At 39.3% G+C, this 18425-nt stretch overlaps 1 protein-coding gene across 1 annotated transcript in view; it reads right to left on the bottom strand.

Moving 5' to 3' along the window:
* The window catches only part of ANKFN1 (ankyrin repeat and fibronectin type III domain containing 1), a 442590-nt gene that overhangs the window by 158053 nt on the left and 266112 nt on the right, over positions 1-18425 (bottom strand). Inside the window, exon 3 of the mRNA XM_059048917.2 lies at positions 932-1066. The gene's annotated coding sequence lies outside the window, so the exon portion shown is untranslated. The remainder of the gene's footprint in view (positions 1-931; positions 1067-18425) is intronic.

An 18425-nucleotide genomic window follows, 5' to 3' on the forward strand; every position in this document is an offset into this window, starting at 1 on the left:
AGCCAGGCAAACAAAAGACTAAGGAGACATGGTGGTGGTGGTAGGAAAAGCAACAGCTTTGTCCATTCACTTTCCCCCTCTGCAGAAACTGGCTTACAGCTTATTTAGGAAATGAGAAAATCAAATGAGAGTACAGGGATTTGGGGGGCCCAGCCTAGAAGCAAACTTAGCCTTGATTATCAATGGTATTTCCAGCAGCCTTGGCTGGGCCCACAACCAGCTTGGGTAACAGGGAACTCAAAATATCCCACTTTCAAACCTAGGGCATCCTCCCAACCATATATCTTCATGGAGTAAAGAACTCAAGAAACGTGGGGGTAAAAGTGGCAGTGGATCAAGCAAGGGTTTGCATGCATGTCTATTGTGTCCCCTTGGCAGGTATCCCCAACATCACTATCATGATGTTATTTATGAGCATGCCCACCCAGGATGGACGGAATGCTGGCATTCCTTTCTGGATGTCCACCCTGCAGACTGGATTAAAGACCGCAATATTCCTGGATTTGTATTCAGGATTCTCAGCATGATGGGATCCATCTTTACCTGATCCAACAAGTATTTTGTAGGCACTCAGGACCCCGAGTGAAAAAGGATCTTACACAAAAAAAGAATAATGTATTTTTCATAGCTAATGCTAATCAGTTATGCAAGCACAAAATGTCCTTAAGCTTGCTGCAAACAAAATGAACAATGATCAGAAATGGGGCTTCTCTACCCCCATCCTTACCTATCCACATAAACGTGTATGTGCTACTGCAGAACCACTCAGTATGTCTGTGTGCATTCTTCGTGGATTGCCTGCAGCTAACTTTGGAAGACGCAGATGTAAAAAATCATTTAAACCACAACAACACATACACATTTAAAAAATAATCGGTAACTAAGAAAGCCCCACATTCACACGAAGAAAAGAACGATAAATGGGACTTACCAGTTTAGGTTGTTTGAGGCAGCAGAGGAACAAGTTGTTGGTAATTGTCCAGTACTTTCATTCAATAAATCACATTGGCTTTGCTTTCTCCTGTGGCTCAGCCTCGGCGCAAAGCAAGCAAACCTCCTTCCTATACTGTGTAAAGAATAAAATGCGAGGAGGATCACTGCAGGCAAGAGCTGAAGTCCATGATCACTAAGCTACTCTTCATGCAAAACAAAAGAGCAAATGATGCACGGGGAGACAGTAGGGGAAGGAACCAGCCTGGCTCAGGATCTAGGTGTACTCTCAGGACTGCAGCCCTGGGAAGGCTTGATTTCTCAAGCCCTTGTGCATGTAGTAAACTGATGCCATGACTTCCTTTTGTCTTTAGCCTATTGTAACTGTGAGGTCCATCAGGAAAGGCTGGCCTGGGCAACAAGCTACATGGCAAACAAGACTGAATCGAAATGGATTGTTACTCAAGGATGAGCAAAGGGGCAATGAGGCAGCCAGTTAGCTTTGCACTATGTTAACTGCTGGGGAAGAAATATTGTCTGGCGTCCAGGAGCCCATCCAGCAATCTGTAACTGCAAATGGTCCACAGCTCTCCTGGGGCCAGGCACTCGCTTACTCCCACGGCTGCTTGGGACCAGAAGCACACAGGTGGCAGCCACATCCTCTCACCTTGTGGCACATGTGCAATCTTTTACAAGCTCCCAGCAGGAACTAGGGACATCTTTAGAAAGCTCCCAATTCAGTCGGGGCTGCTCAGCCAATGCTAGAGCTTTTGCCTGAGCAGGTTCTGAGAAAGTAGTCAGCAGACTTGGGACTTAGGACATCAAAAGGCTCAATCTTAGGAAAAAAGATTCCAGTGCTTCCATTCTAGCCTCATCTGGATGCACCTTCACATCATGATGCTTTATATGACTAATAAGACACACAGAATGGATTTCCTAGAAAGCTACTTATGTAGGCACTTTTCATGTTTCTCTCTGTAATAAAATGGCAAATGACCTTCACAAGCTGCTTATTAAATTTAGGGAGGCATTGCTGATTGAGAGCACATAGGAATACCACACATGCACGCACACACATACACACATAGATACACACATGCCCTTAGCAACAGCATTGAGAATCTTTCTAAAGCTCTATTCAGATTCTCTTTCTGCCAAATGAAAGCTTAGCTTCTGTGATGCCTTCGGAAATAATTTTGGACCCTTTTACTAGGCACTGATGCTGGTCTGTGATTTATACCTGGAGCTGAATCAACTCCCCTATGTTGAATGTGACCCTGTAGCAAATCAGGAGAAAGTCTCTTGGTTATAAACCAGAGAGTGGAGTGTTAATATTTGGCCTGGTAATTCATTAGAATCCCGGGAATCATATCTTGTATTCCTGAAAATCTCCCCCTTTCTAGAGACAGCATCTTACCCATTCCCTAACAAGTGGCTCTTCTAGACCCGGGATCCGAGGTAAGGCTCAGTGACATAAAACCTGGGTGTCCAAAGGAGGAGTTCCGTTAAGTTTTCCACAATTGTTTTACTTTTTCTTTTCTCATTTGAAAGGGAAATTCTCTCTCTGGAACATTTTTTCTCTCTTTCTCTCATTGAATTTATTTGTCCATGGAAGCATTGCTAGAAATAATCTAATTTGGGAATATGCATGTCCTTGAGGTTGAGAAGGCTATTTTTTCATCAAGGATTAAAAAAGAGTCAGGCTACCCTTTCACAGCTTAAGCCTAAATGATTGCCAGGTAAAACTTTACCCTTATCTCTAGGAAAGCTTTGACTTTAATGCAGATTGACTTAAATTCCATCTGCTGGGGTAAACCAGGTGACTCTGAGTAATTCTACTAAGGTTAGGGGCTGCCTCACAAGGGTCATTAGTTTAATCTGCTATGCAAACCTAAGGGGATGATGCCGCCTGTAATAGTGGCATTGCTTTCTGGAGCAAATGCTCAAGACTGAGTCATTTCATGAGCCCGTGTCTATTGCAAAGGAGATCCATTCATTCATCCGTTCATTTATTAATCCACCCCTCAACAGACATTTATTATTACTTAGTAGGCTAGATACACTGTGCCAAATACTTTAATGTTATGAAAAGCCTGCCAATAAGTATAAACTCTCAAAAATACTTCAGCAAAATTCTCCATAATCTGGCTCTGCCTTTCCCTCTAGCCTAATTTCTTACCACCTTCCTACTTACCTTCCATGCTGTAGCCTTTCTGAATGTCTTTCAATTCCTTGGACATGCCATACTGTCTCTTAACTACAGAATTCTGCATATGATTTTCTTCTGTTTGAATGCGTAGTCCCTTTTGTCTGGCTAATGCATGTACGGCCTTAGAGTCTTGACTCAAACATCATCTCTCAGGGATATTTTTCTAGTCCCTGGGGCTATTAGGGTCCCCACTCTGTGGTCCTCTAGGACCTTATACCCTCCCATCATTATATCCATCACATTTTCTTGCACTTACTTGTTTAACATTAATCATCCCCATTTCACTGTAAGAGTTTAAGTGCAAAGTCTTTTATTCACTGCTCTATCTCCAGTGTCTAGCAGAGTTCCTGGCACATAGAAGGTGCTCAAAAAATATTGAGTGAGTGTTTTGTCGAAGGGCTTAGCATGAATTTATTGAATGATAAATAAACCATCTCAAAGAATAACAGGGGTCTGAGAATTGAAAGGAACCCTGAAGTTCACTTAGTACATCTATTTTTTCTTGCCAAGTGGACATCACTGAATGCTTGTCTCCTCTGATTATTCCTTCTCGATTAATCTCAGCCCATACTGACCACACATTTACTTTGTCCCATACCCTGCAGCACTTTCACAGCATGTTCTTGCTTTTTGTTCTCCAGCTGTTTCCTGGAGTTTGCCTCATTTCTACAAACTGGTATTCTCCATAACACTTAACATAAGCCTGCAATTATTTGATGCTGATTCATTCAACAACAAACATCTGAACAGGGAATTAAATGATCAGAGTCTTGCTTTGGGAAGATTACTCTGGTATTGGGGGAAGGATGGGTTGGATCAGCCAGACCTACATGGGACTCTAATAATGACCACAGCTCAGAGATGGCGTTTAAAAGCAGCCTTGCCCTTTCTTTCTTCTGCCCCTCCCCCATCACCCCACCCTCCACATCATAATATCAGTGTTCTCATTTGGAACATTGAGAGTGTTTGTTCCATGCTCAGCACTTCCCCTCCACCCAGCTCCACCCCCACGGTTAGTTCACTTGCTTAGGTTATGCGTGAACATGTCTCACTGATTAAAGTCCCTTTGAAGACAGGGATTGCATTTTACTTATTTTTCAAATTTTCTTCCCCCAGCCTTTACACCGCCTGGCCTAGTGTCTTGCAGATAGTAAATGCTCAATAAATATTAAGATAGAAAAGCACTTATTATATGCAAATCATTGGATGAAACAGTATGGCGAGGAGGGGTACAAAGTTGAATAAGACATCTTTTGAAAGATAAAAGAGATCTATTTAGTGAGAGAGGAGAAACTTATTATAATACAGGGCAGAAGTAAATGTGTCATAAAAAAGTAGGAGCAATGTGCTAAGGGAGCACAAAAGAATTATCACTTCCTTCCAAGATGCTTAGGAAAGATTTACAGAGAAGGTTGCATTTAAACTGGATCTGGAGGAATGAAGACCTCTGGAGGTTGAAAAGAAGAGAAGGGAATGGAGACAATGTACGGAATTCCTGGAATATTTGGGGATTGACAAGTAGTCCTGTTGGGCTAGAGTAAACGGTGATGGGAGGACCTAATGGAATTTAGGTTCCAAAAGTAGACAGGGGCTGGAATGGAGAGCACTCAAACACTGCATTAAAGAGTTTGGGCTTTCTCGTATAGGTGACAGCGATTTGAGCAGGAGAATATCAGTGCAGCTGATTAAAGATCCCTCTAAGTCTAGCCACCATGGACCATGAACTGAAGTGGTAAGAACCTGGAAGCAGGAGGACATTGATGGTGAGGGTCTGTGAGTGTGTAGATTAGGAAATGAACATGGGACACTCTTTGGAGGTAGAACTTAAAGGATTTGTCAGCAGGTCAGCTGGAGGAAGTGAAATGGAGAAAGAAGCTGAGTTTTAACGTAGTGCTGTGAGCACCTTTTGACGACAGAGAACAGAGCAGGAGACCGAGTCCTTGGAGCCAGGTGAATGTGCCTAGACTGCTTTGAAGGAGCCACTCAGCAGCAGCTAAAGAAGTCAGTAGAAGCTGGGGCAGATGAACTACCTCTGGCAACACATAGGGCCATTTGCAAGGGGAAGGGTGTAGAATTTCCCTTGAAAGAAGATTTCCCGATTAAATGTGAGGGTTTGCAGTTTCCCATCTTGGAGCTGTTTAGCTCAGTGGAAAGAACGCTGGTTTGGGATGGGGTCTTTGAGCTTGAGTCCTTGAGCTCTCCTCACCAGCTGTGTGACCTTGGGCAAGTTACTTACTATCATGAGGTCTCAGTTTTCCCACTTGAAAACTGGGAGCTGGGCCAGTTAAATTCAAAGATTCCTTTTAGTACTGTACTGTTCTCTGACTTGTGAAGTGCGACGTTTAGAATTGCAGAACACTTGTGAAATTAGGCCCAAATCCACCGACATCAGAAGCTACTAATGTCCACTGTCTCCTGCAAAAGCATGTCCATATTTTGAGAATGTCCATTGCAAATGCATGTCTGCCCTGTGGTTAGTTCCGTGTGGTTTGTTTGTAAGACACATTTAAATTGATCACTTTCTGATGACCATTTTCTAACAATTTTTCACTCTTTTTTTTTCAGCGAAGATTTTTTTTTTTTTGGGGGGGTGCCTTTTCATCAGAGTCCCAAAATTAAATTATGGGAAGAAAGCGGCAGTCCCTTACTGTGGTCAGTAAAGAGTTTGGCCAGCCTACTTCCGCTCCCTAATCTCCTGACCTTCCTTAGGGCGAGGCTGCTCAGTAACGGCTCTGATTCTTTTTTCAAAATTAAAATGTGCTACTTATCGAAAGCTGCTAAAAAGGAGACAAAAAAATAGGAAAAGCTGCCAAAAAGGAGACAAAAAAATAGGAAAAGAAAACTAACACCCCAGGGTGTATCTGAACATGCTTATTATGTGTGAAGTTGTTAGTAATGAATGTAAAACTCTTCCTCCTCCTCCCTCTCAATTTCTAAGCCCCAAAGAAAAAAGAAAAAGGGGTGGGGGAGGGCATTGGCTATTCAGTCCCAAGCAGACCTTTTCAAAAGGTGCAGACTGTTCTTAGGCATGGTATTTCTTGATTATTTTGTTTTAAGCGCCAGTTGACCTTTCAGACTAAAAGTAAAGGTCCTCAAATATCCCGAGAAACCCTCTTTTGGATTTTTTTTTCTCTAAGTCTTGGAAACTTAGACTCATGACATTCAAAAAGACTCTTCAAAAAGAGATGGTCCGTATGACTTCTAGTATGATTTGATGACAGGGTGTTTATCTGAACTAATCATGTGAGATTTTCCAGAGTTGCATTTTTGAGAAATGGGATTCTCTTAAGGAGGTTACAAACACTTCACTGAAAGCTTTCCAAGAACGGCTTCATTCGGCCTCTCAGCAGCCTCTCTCTGGGCTGTAGCACCGATGTGATAATCAGGGTCCTGCTTCTGAAAAGTCTTCTTGTTCTGGCTGCCACCCTCCTTTCAGTCATCATTAGAATTCTCAAGCTATGAATCCCCTATTGTCTGTGTGAGCCCGGGATCCCCACACCATGCAGAGGAAGGAATGTGAACCTCCTAGGTCTGGCTCTAAGTCTCAACCTTATCCAGCAGGTCACAAAGCCCCATTTATACGCAGCTCTAAAGTTTTATCATAATTCTTTATCTACTCAGCCCCATATATCCTCTAGGGCAGTCCGGAGACGTTTGGTAATGAAGCTCATTTATCCTCATTTTCTCAATTGGCACACTTAAAGTTCTAATATTTATGTTCACACTGTCCTAATTTTGAATGTCAAAGATACTATGCTAGACAAGTAGCATTGCCGAAGGATAACTGAACCACGCAGAAGAATTCACCAGAGTCTGAAACATGATGTGGTTTGTCATATTACCAATCATTGCATCAGAAATAGTTACTTTTAATAACTCAGTGAAAAAATAATAATAAATGCTGCCATTTATCAAATACCTCCTGTGTGTCATGCAGCAGTACCACTGAATCCTCACACAAAGAGGATTATCCACTTTTTACTGATGAGGAAACTAAGGTTCAGAGAGATTAGTTAACGTGTTTACATGCACTAAGGGGCTGAGCTGGGACTCAAACCCAGATCTCTGATTGCAAAACTCATGGCATTTGTACCTCACTTCTTTGCCTCTTCCCAGAAATGCAGTTTGTGGGTTGTTTTAAATTAGTATAACATACTTCTTTTTTAATGACAAATACACGAAGAATTATGAACTTAGGGCTGTTAAAATGTTTTGGCCAACTGAGTAATGCGATTTGTTCTGATAAACATTAATTAGCACAAACCATGTCAGAGTAGGAATTTGTGGCATATATTTCACCTATCAATAGGTGGCAGCATTCACCTAAATCTCTCCAAGAGGAATTAGCACAGGTTACTTCTCCTCGCAACCACCCCCAAGGCCATCTACATTCTATCATAAAGAAGAGCATTTACAGTAAATGGGTTGCTAAATGGATCGTGATCGTGCCTCTGTATAGTGAAATTTGGACTGTACTGAGGTTGTAGGGGAGGACGATGAGCCCTCCCAGAGACACTGGGACTCCTCTCCATTCACAACATTCATTTTGGCTATTTCTCTGGGGAGGTCTTTTGCAACTCAAAATCAAAGGGACTTTTGTGTCTTTACTTACTTTAAGAATGTTGTGTAGAATCCTAAGATAATTTAAAAATGAAATTGTTAATGCCCTAGAATGTGATAGTTCATGTGTTTATAATTCAGAGAAAGAGTTTTCTTAGATCAGGACAATAAAGCAACTGGCAGACTACATGGTTTCAAAACCTTATGTACATATACACCTACCCATCAAATCATATGAATCTTCACCAGGAAGCATGGAAACTGGAGTCCATAAGGACTTTTATAAGGGTTCAATATGCAAGTCAAAGCAGTCAAGCTGATGAGCCAGAATACTGAAGGATAAATGACTTCTGAATTTTAGGTGTACTCTTCCTCCACTTCTTCCTACTCCTACGTATTCTCTCTCTCTTCTTCCTCCTTTTTTTTTTTTTTGGTAAAGAAAATCTTAATATAAAAAAAACATGTAGTTAAAAGTATTAGCACAGAATCTATCCCTATTTTCTAGCTGCCAATAAGAGTCTGCCTAGTAGGATTTACTTTTATAAAGTCAAGAAAACAGGTGTGGTGGTAGAAAAAAGGGCAAGCTGAAAGATGCTTAGACTTATCTTTATGTTGACTTCTCCATTTTTGTTTGGGATACTTGGAACTGATCATCATCAATGACAACTGAAAAGCACTTAGAAATCAGATAAGAAGAAGAGTCCTAAGTCTCAGAGCTAAGAAGTTGACTTAAGTAAGATTCTCAGGAGAACAGAGTCTCTCAAAAGAATTCAGATTGGAAGGTAGAAGGCTTTGGAGACTGCATGTTAACTTTCTCTTTTATGTTCTCCAAATGGAGTGTCTTTCTCTTGTTTCACTGTGGTGTTTGTAACTGCTTTAGTGCTCTCAGCACAGTCTAACATTGTTAGAGTTACTTGGGGCTCTCCTTTCCTTACTGGATTGAGATCTCTAGGAGGGCAGGACTCAGACCTCACTGACCATGGGATTTGCCTCTCAGCTCAAGGATGGGGCCCCTGTGCATCATCATTGATGATCATTGATGTTATTCAATGTATATATGTTTAATTCAACTGAATTAAAGAGAACTCAGAGGAGTGCATGTTATACTTTGTTCCTAGTTTAAAGAAAAATTTCAGCTTGGGTGTTGGATACTACACATCGGTCACGTTTCTTATTTCTCATCTAGTTCTTCAATTTCAGGACAGCATTGGTAAGTGACTGCCAAAGCCTACCACATCCCTGGAACCGTTAATTAGCTAATTTTATATCCTTGGCAAGGCCACTGTATTTTGTAGAATGCCCTGGCCATAGGATGGTTAAATGCAGAGGCAGGCAAAAAAGCCATTACAAAGGACATTAAGTGACCCACATCTAGTGTATCATTCCAATCACTTAATGTTTCCTGCCTTTGTCGTTTGGAGACCCAACCTGCACTAAAAAGCTGAATGCTACAATGCTGTTTCCTAATGGTGGCTATCATTGTTTCCCATATTAGGACAAAGCTAAGCACAAGGGTAGACATTCATCTCAAAAGCTTACAAAATTACATTCAACTCATTAGGCATATCAGGAGGTATAGCCATGCTTGGGAAATGAATTACCCAGCTGAATATCACAGGCATAATGAAGTTGTCAGCAGCAACAGTGCAGCTGTAGATTGTCTGATTACGTGTTGACTGTGCTGGCCATTCAGGGACATCCCAGGAAGGAAATTGTTGTCACATTATCCACCACATTCCCAGACTCGACCTGATATCCCCAGAAGCACATGGAAAACAACAGTAACAATAACAAACCAGAAAGAGCATCCTCTTATTCCTAGTATAGGGGGATTCTCTCTCCTCCTGCAGCTACAATCTGTCATCTTCTTAAAAGAAAAAATCATGACAAGGGAGTGTAAGTTTAGATTCTAACCTTCCAAACAAACACTTCACAATGGGCTTCTTTAACTCTGTTAACTTCAAAATCAGGCACAGTCCAGCAGGAAAGCCAACGACATGGTTGGAATTTACACCTTTCTTATGAGTCAAAGATGAAGGCATGTTGAGTTGTCCCTTTCTGCAGAAGTGTCTGAGCAGGTTGATATGTAGTGTCTTGACATCAACTAGAATCTTCTGAAAGATTTTCTTGCACTGCCCCCCACCTTTTTTTTTTTTTTTTTAAGAACACTTTTAGCTTTCTCCTCTATTAGTTGAAGGGGTCAAACTAGAAGATCTTGAAGGGCACTTCTGGCTCTAGCATGCTATGATATCAAAAGACTACTAAGAGCACTTAGCACATAAAAGAGTATCTCTGCTGCAAAGACAAATTGCTTTATTTCTAAACAGCTGCTCTTGGTTTGTACTGGAAATATAGTTGTCTCTCTGTGTTCACAGGGGATTGGTTCCAGGAACCTCCCACCCCATCCATGCTCCAGTCCCCTATAAAAAATGGTGTACTATTTGCATCTAACCTATGCACATCCTCCTGTATATCTTATATCATCTCTAGATATTTAATCATATCTAATACAATGTAAATGCTATGTAAATAGTTGCTGGTTCATGACAAATTTGTTTGCTTTTTTGGAACTTTTGGGAATTTTTTTCCTGAATATTTTTCATTGGTGGTTGGTTGAATCCACAGATGTGGAACCCACAGATATGGAGGGTCCACTGTATGATCTGATACTTCAGAACCAATATAGGTGAACTTTCTTTCCCTAGAGTGCATTGAAATCTGCTTATAACACATGTGTTATTTATCAGGAATGTTTTCTTTTTTAAAAAATAAGTAATGTAGATGTGCCTCCCTCATTAATAGAACCCTATATCTATTCATATTTTCTTTGGATAAAGTCAACAAGATGTTTCTATGGATAGGACTGATGCTTTTGTATACACTTACCATATTGCATGGGAACATTTGATCCTTTGATTACCCTAGATCTTCACTCAGTGAAGAGTGATTTGCACGAGTAATACTCTGGGTAGTTTTGGTGGTCAGTCAAGCCATAGAGAAAATTCTCCTCCTCCCACCCTCATTTATTTTTTTCTCCTGAGTGCCAGCCAAAAATGGATTTTCATAAACTCTTCCAGGAATATTTCTGTTTGGAGTTTAAGTCCAGGTTTAAGTTGAATTCTCGGTGCCTAAGACCAAATTTCACAACAAGTCCTCTTATCCTTGGTTAACTGATAAATAAATAAATCTCTGAAGAGGCCTGCTGTCTTTTCCAGGTTGCTTTCTCCATTTACTTTGCAGCCCGAGAGTTTCTTAGATGATAGCTGTGTGGATGGCCTGGGATCCAGTCCTCACCAGATTGCTTACCTGCCTATCTCCACAAGCAATACCTCACCAGTTTGACAGATGGTTTATTTCCATAATTTCACGACATCAGAGTCTTAGTAGAGAAGATATAAGTCTTTGTACATAATCACAAAGAGTTGAGAATTCAAAATGCTAAGGTAAAGGAGAAGTGAAGATGTTACTTGTATTTGCTCATTCAAACATAATAATGAAGACCTATAGCTGTGGGACAGGACCCAGCAATTATAAAGGTAGTCTACACTATCACTTAAACACTGAACCGTAAATGCCACTTTACCCATTAAAATTACTCTCAGCAGAAGAGAAAAACTTCTTTCCCTTTCTCCTAAAAATGCCAGATCAAGTTTGCTGTGCAAATGTCAGTAGCATCTGACCCAAAGCACACAGCACCAACAAAGTACATAATGAATTGAAGAAGAAAGAAAAACAGGAAGAAATAAAAATAAAGTTAAAGAAGTTGTAATAATACTTTTAAAGAAGACTTTATAGATTCATCCTGTTAAAATTTAGCTTCATCTCTATTATTCCCATCTTCCCCTTACAGATGTTGGCACAGCCCTTTTATTCCTGGCCTAGTTCTGTCTTCAGACTTCTGTCCTACTTCCCTTTCTTTACTCCATCCCAGACTTTGAAATCCCATGAGAGCAGACACAGGAGGGGCCAAATGGGGTGCCCTGGCCACTTTGTAAGTTTGCTCAGCAGAGCTTTTTCAAGGACTACATACGCCAAATACTCAATGTAATTCTTCTATGGCATTGTCAGACCTACCGGATGCACCTCGCAAGAGAGCAAAGGCACTGAATGGAATTAGAGGCTCAATGGCTTATTCACTTCATTCATTATTTGGGGGGAAAATCCAAGACTTTGCTCAGAGAGGATTAAAAGGACTGCAACAGGCATCTTCCGTCTGCGCTGCCAATCTAGCTAGGATAGTCTCTGCTTGGTTTGAAAAGGAGGTCACAAAGTTCCACTTATTTCTCAGATCCTCAACACTTAAACTCAGCATGTCAAATACAACCAAAGCTAGTTATTCATTCTCACTGCTCGTTCAGTAATTTACCTTCAGCATCAAAGAAAAGTAGGGATTTTCCTTATAGTCCACCTCCAAAATGCATTTACTTCTTAAATTAAAACGCACACGCACATACAGACACTAACACACACCACAGTACAGATTCACCATCTCCTCTAGACATATAAGTGAGAAAATCAAGCACTTAGGAGCATTTATACTTTATCAACCAAATATTAATTTAGTGCAATGCAACATACGGGTGGGAGAAATTGTGGCTATATTATAACTGATTAAATTAAGAAGAGAGTTACATGTAGCCCAGTGAAACACACTTGCCCTTGAACAAGAAGGGTTTGTTTTGAGCTTGGTAGCACTGAGCAGTTGAGACTGAGAGTAGATTCCTTTCTGAGATGGCATCAGGCATCACACAAGGACCCCAGAGTTAGAACAAAATGGTTTAGAGTTTTGTTTGAAAAAGGACCACGGTTGCTTTCATTTAATCATTACTGCTTTCCTTTCCCCACATCTATACCTTCTTCTACCACACCCTTGTCTAACAGGCCCTCAGGCACTGTAGACTGTTACAGATGAGGGAAGCTGAGGTCAGGGATCCGTTGAAAAGTACAGTACTTGGGAAATGAAATACCAGCTAGAGTAAGGAAATGTGACTAAAGGATTTTGGTTTGCTACTTTTTAGCTGTGAATCTTTGGCAAGTCACTTGACTTTGGGAGACTCAATTTTCTTATCTATAAATTGGAATTAATAGTAGTTACCCTACAAAATGCTTGAATAGACACATCACAACAGAAGATATACAAGTGGCCACTAAGCACATGGAAGGGCACTCAACTTGATTAGTCAACAGAGAATTGCAAAATAAAACCGCAATGAGATACCAGTTTACACCTACTACAATGGCTAACATCAAATGTTAGTGAGGATGGTGAGAACTGGCTGAATGCACATAGATTGTTAAAGGGAGTATAAAATGGTATAATAACTTTGGAGAACTATTCGGCAGTTTCTTATAAAGTTAAATATAATATACCTTATGACAGCAATTCTACCTTGGGTTTTACCCAAAAGAGAGGAAAATAAATATCTACAAAAAGAATTATATGAGAGTACTTATAGTAGCTTTGGTCAAAATAGCCAATCTGGAAACAGACCAAATGTCATCAATAGGATAACAGATCAACAAATTGTGGTTTAGTCATTCTGAGGAATATTACTTGACAATATAAGTGAATCTCAAAAATATTTTTTAATTTCGAGAGGAGCTATTGCTGATGCAATTATTACTGACCTGTTAAAAGTATTTTACAAGTTATAATATTTGGATAAATTATTTTTATGTTTAGAATTTTTTTTGAATTTTATTTTTTTATACAGCAGGTTCTGTGTATATATGTCAATCCCATAAACCCAATTCATCCCACCACCACCCCACCCTGCTTTCCTCCCTTGGTGTCCATACGTTTGTTCTCTACATCTGTGTCTCTATTTCTGCCTTATAAATTGATTCATCTGTACCATTTTTCTAGATTCCACCTATATGCATTAATATATGATATTTGTTTTTCTCTTTCTGACTTACTTCACTCTGTATGATAGTCTCTAGGTCCATCCACGTCTCTACAAATAACCCAGCTTCGTTCCTGAGTAATATTGTGGCTGAGTAATATTCCATTGTATATATGTACCACAACTTCTTTATCCATTTGTCTGTCATTGAGTGTTTCGGATGCTTCCATGACCTGGCTATTGTAAATAGTGCTGCAATGAACATGGGGTGCATGTGTCTTTTTGAATTAGTTTTCTCTGGGTATGTGCCCAGTAGTGGGATTGCTGGGTCATATGGTAATTCTATTTTTAGTTTTTTAAGGAACCTCCATACTGTTCTCCATAGTGGCTGTATCAATTTACATTCCCACCAACAGAGCAAAAGTGTTCCCTTTACTCCACACCCTCTCCAGCATTTGTTGTTTGTAGATTTTCTGATGATGCCCATTCTAACTGGTGTGAGGTGATAGATGCTTCATTGTAGTTTTCATTTGCATTTCTCTAATAATTAGTGATGTTGAGAAGCTTTTCATGTGCCTCTTGGCCATCTGTATGTCTTCGATGGCGAAATGTCTATTTAGGTCTTTTGCCCATTTTTTATTGGGTTGTTTGTTTTTTTAATATTGAGCTGCATGAGCTGTTTAAATATTTTGGAGATTAATCTTTGTCCATTGATTTGTTTGCAAATATTTTCTCCCATTGTGAGAGGGTTGTATTTTCCTCTTGTTTATGGTTTCCTTTGCTGTGCAAAAGCTTTTAAGTTTCATTAGGTCCCATTTGTTTATTTTTGTTTTTATTTCCATTACTCTAGGAGGTGGGTCAAAAAAGATCTTGCTGTGATTTATGTCAAAGAGTGTTCTTCCTATGTTTTCCTCTAAGAGTTTTATAGTGTCCAGTCTTACATTTAGGTCTTTAATCCATTTTGAGTTTATTTTTCTATATGGTGTTGGGGAGTGTTCTAATTTCATTCTTTTACATGTAGCTGCCCAGTTTTCTTAGCATCACTTATTGAAGAGACTGTCTTTTCTCCATTATATATTCTTGCCTCCTTTGTCATAGATTAGTTGACCGTAGGTGTGTGGGTTTATCTCTGGGCTTTCTATCCTGGTCCATTGATCTATATTTCTGTTTTTATGCCAGTACCATGTTGTCTTGATTACTGTAGCTTTGTAGTATAGTCTGAAGCCAGGGAGTCTGATTACTCCAGCTCTGTTTGTTTCCCTGAAGATTGCTTTGGCTATTTGGGGTCTTTTGTGTCACTATACAAATTTTAAGATTTTTTTTTGTTCTAGTTCTGTAAAAAATGCCATTGGCAACTTGATAGGGATTGCATTGAATCTGTAGATTGCTTTGGGTAGTATAGTCATTTTCATAATAATGATTCTTCCCATCCAAGGACATGGTACATCTCTCCATCAGTTTGTGTCATTTTTGATTTCTTTCATCTGTGTCTTATAGTTTTCTGAGTACAGGTCTTTTACCTCCTTAGGTAGGTTTATTCCTAGGTATTTTATTCTTTTTGTTGCAATAGTGAATGGGATTGTTTCCTTAATTTCTCTTTCTGATCTTTCATTGTTAGCATATAGGAATGCAAGAGATTTCTGTTCATTAATTTTGTATTCTGCAACTTTACCAAATTCATTGATTAGCTCTAGTAGTTTTCTGGTGGCATCTTTGGGATTCTCTATGTATAGTATCATGTCGTCTGCAAACAGTGACAGTTTTACTTCATCTTTTCCAATTTATATTCCTTTTATTTCTTTTTCTTCTCTGATTGCCATGGCTAGGACTTCCAAAACTATGTTGAATCATAGTGGTGAGAGTGGACGTCCTTGTCTTGTTCCTGATCTTAGAAGAAATGCTTTCAGTTTTTCACCTTTGAGAATGATGTTTGCTGTGGGTTTTTCATATACGGCCTTTATTATGATGAGTTAGGTTCCCTCTATGCCAACTTTCTGGAGAGTTTTAATCATAAATGTGTATTGAATTTTGTCAAAAGCTTTTTCTGCATCTATTGAGATGATCATATGGTTTTTAATTTTCAATTTGTTAATATGGTGTATCACATTGATTGACTTGCGTATATTGAAGAACCCTTGCATCCCTGGGATAAATCCCACTTGATCATGGTGTATGATCCTTTAACATATTGTTGGATTCTGTTTGCTAGTATTTTGTTGAAGATTTTTTTTTTTTTTTTTTTTTTTTTTTTTTTTTTTTGCGGTATGCGGGCCTCTCACTGTTGTGGCCTCTCCCGTTGCGGAGCACAGGCTCCGGACGCACAGGCCCAGCGGCCATGGCTCACGGGCTCAGTCGCTCCGCGGCATGTGGGATCTTCCCGGACCAGGGCACGAACCCGTGTCTCCTGCATCGGCAGGCGGATTCTCAACCACTGCGCCACCAGGGAAGCCCGAAGATTTCTTAATCTATATTCATCAGTGATATTGGTCTGTACTTTTCTTTTTTTGTAGTATCTTTGTCTGGTTTTGGTATCAGAGTGATGGTGGCCTTGTAGAATGAGGTTGGGAGTGTTCCTTCCTCTGAAATTCTTTGGAAGAGTTTGAGAAGGATGGGTGTTAGCTCTTCTCTAAATGTTTGATAGAATTCACCTGTGAAGCCATCTGGTCCTGGACTTTTGTTTGTTGGAAGATTTTTAATCAAAGTTTCAATTATATTACTTGTGATTAGTCTGTTCATATTTTGTATTTTTTCTATTTCTTTCTTCAGTCTTGGAAGGTTATACCTTCCTAAGAATTTGTCCATTTCTTTCAGGTTGTCCATTTGATTGGCATAGAGTTGCTTGTCATAGTCTCTTACAATGCTTTGTATTTCTGTGGTGCCCATTGTAAGTTCCCCTTTATCATTTCTGATTTTATTGATTTGAGTCCTCTCCCTCTTTTTCTGGATGAATCTGGCTAAAGGTTTATCAATTTTGTTTATCTTCTCAAAGAAACAGCTTTTAGTTTTACTGATCTTTGCTATTGTTTTCTTTGTTTCTCTTTCATTTATTTCTGCTCTGATCTTTATGATTTCTTTCCTTCTACTAACTTTGGCTTTTGTTTTTTCTTATTTCTATAGTTCCTTTAGATGTAAGGTTAGATTGTTTATTTGAGATTTTTCTTGTTTCTTGAGGTAGGATTGTATAGCTATAAACTTACCTCTTAGAACTGCTTTTGCTGCATCCCATATGTTTTGGATCATCGTGTTTTCGTTGTCATTTGTCTCTAGGTATTTTTTGATTTCCTCTTTGATTTCTTCAGTGATCTCTTGGTTATTTAGTAAAATATTGTTTAGACTCCGTGTGTTTGTGTTTTTTACATTATTTTCCCTGTAATTTATTTCTAATCTCATAGCGTTGTGGTCAGATAAGATGCTTGATATGATTTCAATTTTCTTAAATTTACCGAAGCTTGATTTGTGGACCAAGATGTGATCTATCCTGGAGAATGTTCCATGTGCACTTGAGAAGAAAGTGTAATCTGCTGTTTTTGGATGGAATGTCCTATAAATATCAATTAATTCTATCTGGTCTATTGTGTCATTTAAAGCTTGTGTTTCCTTATTAATTTTCTGTTTGGATGATCTGTCCATTGGTGTTAAGTGAGTTGTTAAGGTCCTCCACCATTTTTGTGTTACTGTCAATTTCTTCTTTTATAGCTCTTAGCATTTGCCTTATGTCTTGAGGTGCTCCTAGGTTGGACGCATATATATTTATCATTGTTATATCTTTTTCTTGGATTGATCCCTTGATCATTATGTAGTGTCCTTCCTTGTCTCCTGTACCATTCTTTATTTTAATGTGTATTTTATCTGATGTGAGTATTGGTACTCCAGCATTCTTTTGATTTCTATTTACGTGGAATATCTTTTTCCATCCCCTCACTTTCAGTCTGTATGTGTCCCTAGGTCTGAAGTGGGTCTCTTGTAGATAGTATATATATTGGTCTTGTTTTTGTATCCATTCAGCAAGCCTGTGTCTTTTGGTTGGAGCATTTAATCCATTCACATTTAAGGTGAGTATTGATATGTATGTTCCTGTTACCACTTTCTTAATTGTTTTGGGTTTCTTTTTGTAGGTCCTTTTCTTCTCTTATGTTTCCCACTTAGAGAATTTCCTTTGGCATTTGTTGTAGAGCTGGTTTGGTGGTGTTGGTTCTCTTAGCTTTTGCTTGTCTGTAAAGCTTTTGATTTCTCCATCGAATCTGAATGAGATCCTTGTTGCGTAGAGCAATCTTGGTTATATGTTATTCCCTTTCATCACTTTAAATATATTGTGCCACTCCCTTACAGCTTGTAGAGTTTCTGCTGAGAAGTCAGCTGTTAACCTTATGGGAGTTCCCTTCTATGTTATTTGTCATTTTTCCCTTGTTGCTTTTAATAATTTTTCTTTGTCTTTAATTTTGTCAGTTTGAGTACTGTGTGTCTCAGTGTGTTTCTCCTTGGGTTTCTCCTAGCTGGGACTCTCTGAGCTTCTTGGACTTGGGTGGCTATTCCCTTTCCCATTTGAGGGAAGTTTTTGACTATAATCTCTTCTAATATTTTCTCAGGTCCTTTCTCTCTCTCTTCTCCTTCTGGGACCCCTATAATGTGAATGTTTGAGGTGTTCAGTGTCATCCCAGAGGTCTCTTAGGCTGTCTTCATTTCTTTTCATTCTTTTTTCTTTATTCTGTTCCATGGCAGTGAATTCCACCATTCTGTCTTCCGCCTCAGTTATTCTGCTATTGATTCCTTCTAGTGTATTTTTCATTTTGGTTATTTTATTTTTCATCTCTGTTTGTTTGTTCTTTAATTCTTTTAGGTGTTTGTTCTTTAATTCTTCTAGGTCTTTGTTAAACATTTCT

The sequence above is a fragment of the Kogia breviceps genome, chromosome 19, assembly GCF_026419965.1.
Source record: "Kogia breviceps isolate mKogBre1 chromosome 19, mKogBre1 haplotype 1, whole genome shotgun sequence".
Classification (NCBI taxonomy): domain Eukaryota; kingdom Metazoa; phylum Chordata; class Mammalia; order Artiodactyla; family Physeteridae; genus Kogia; species Kogia breviceps.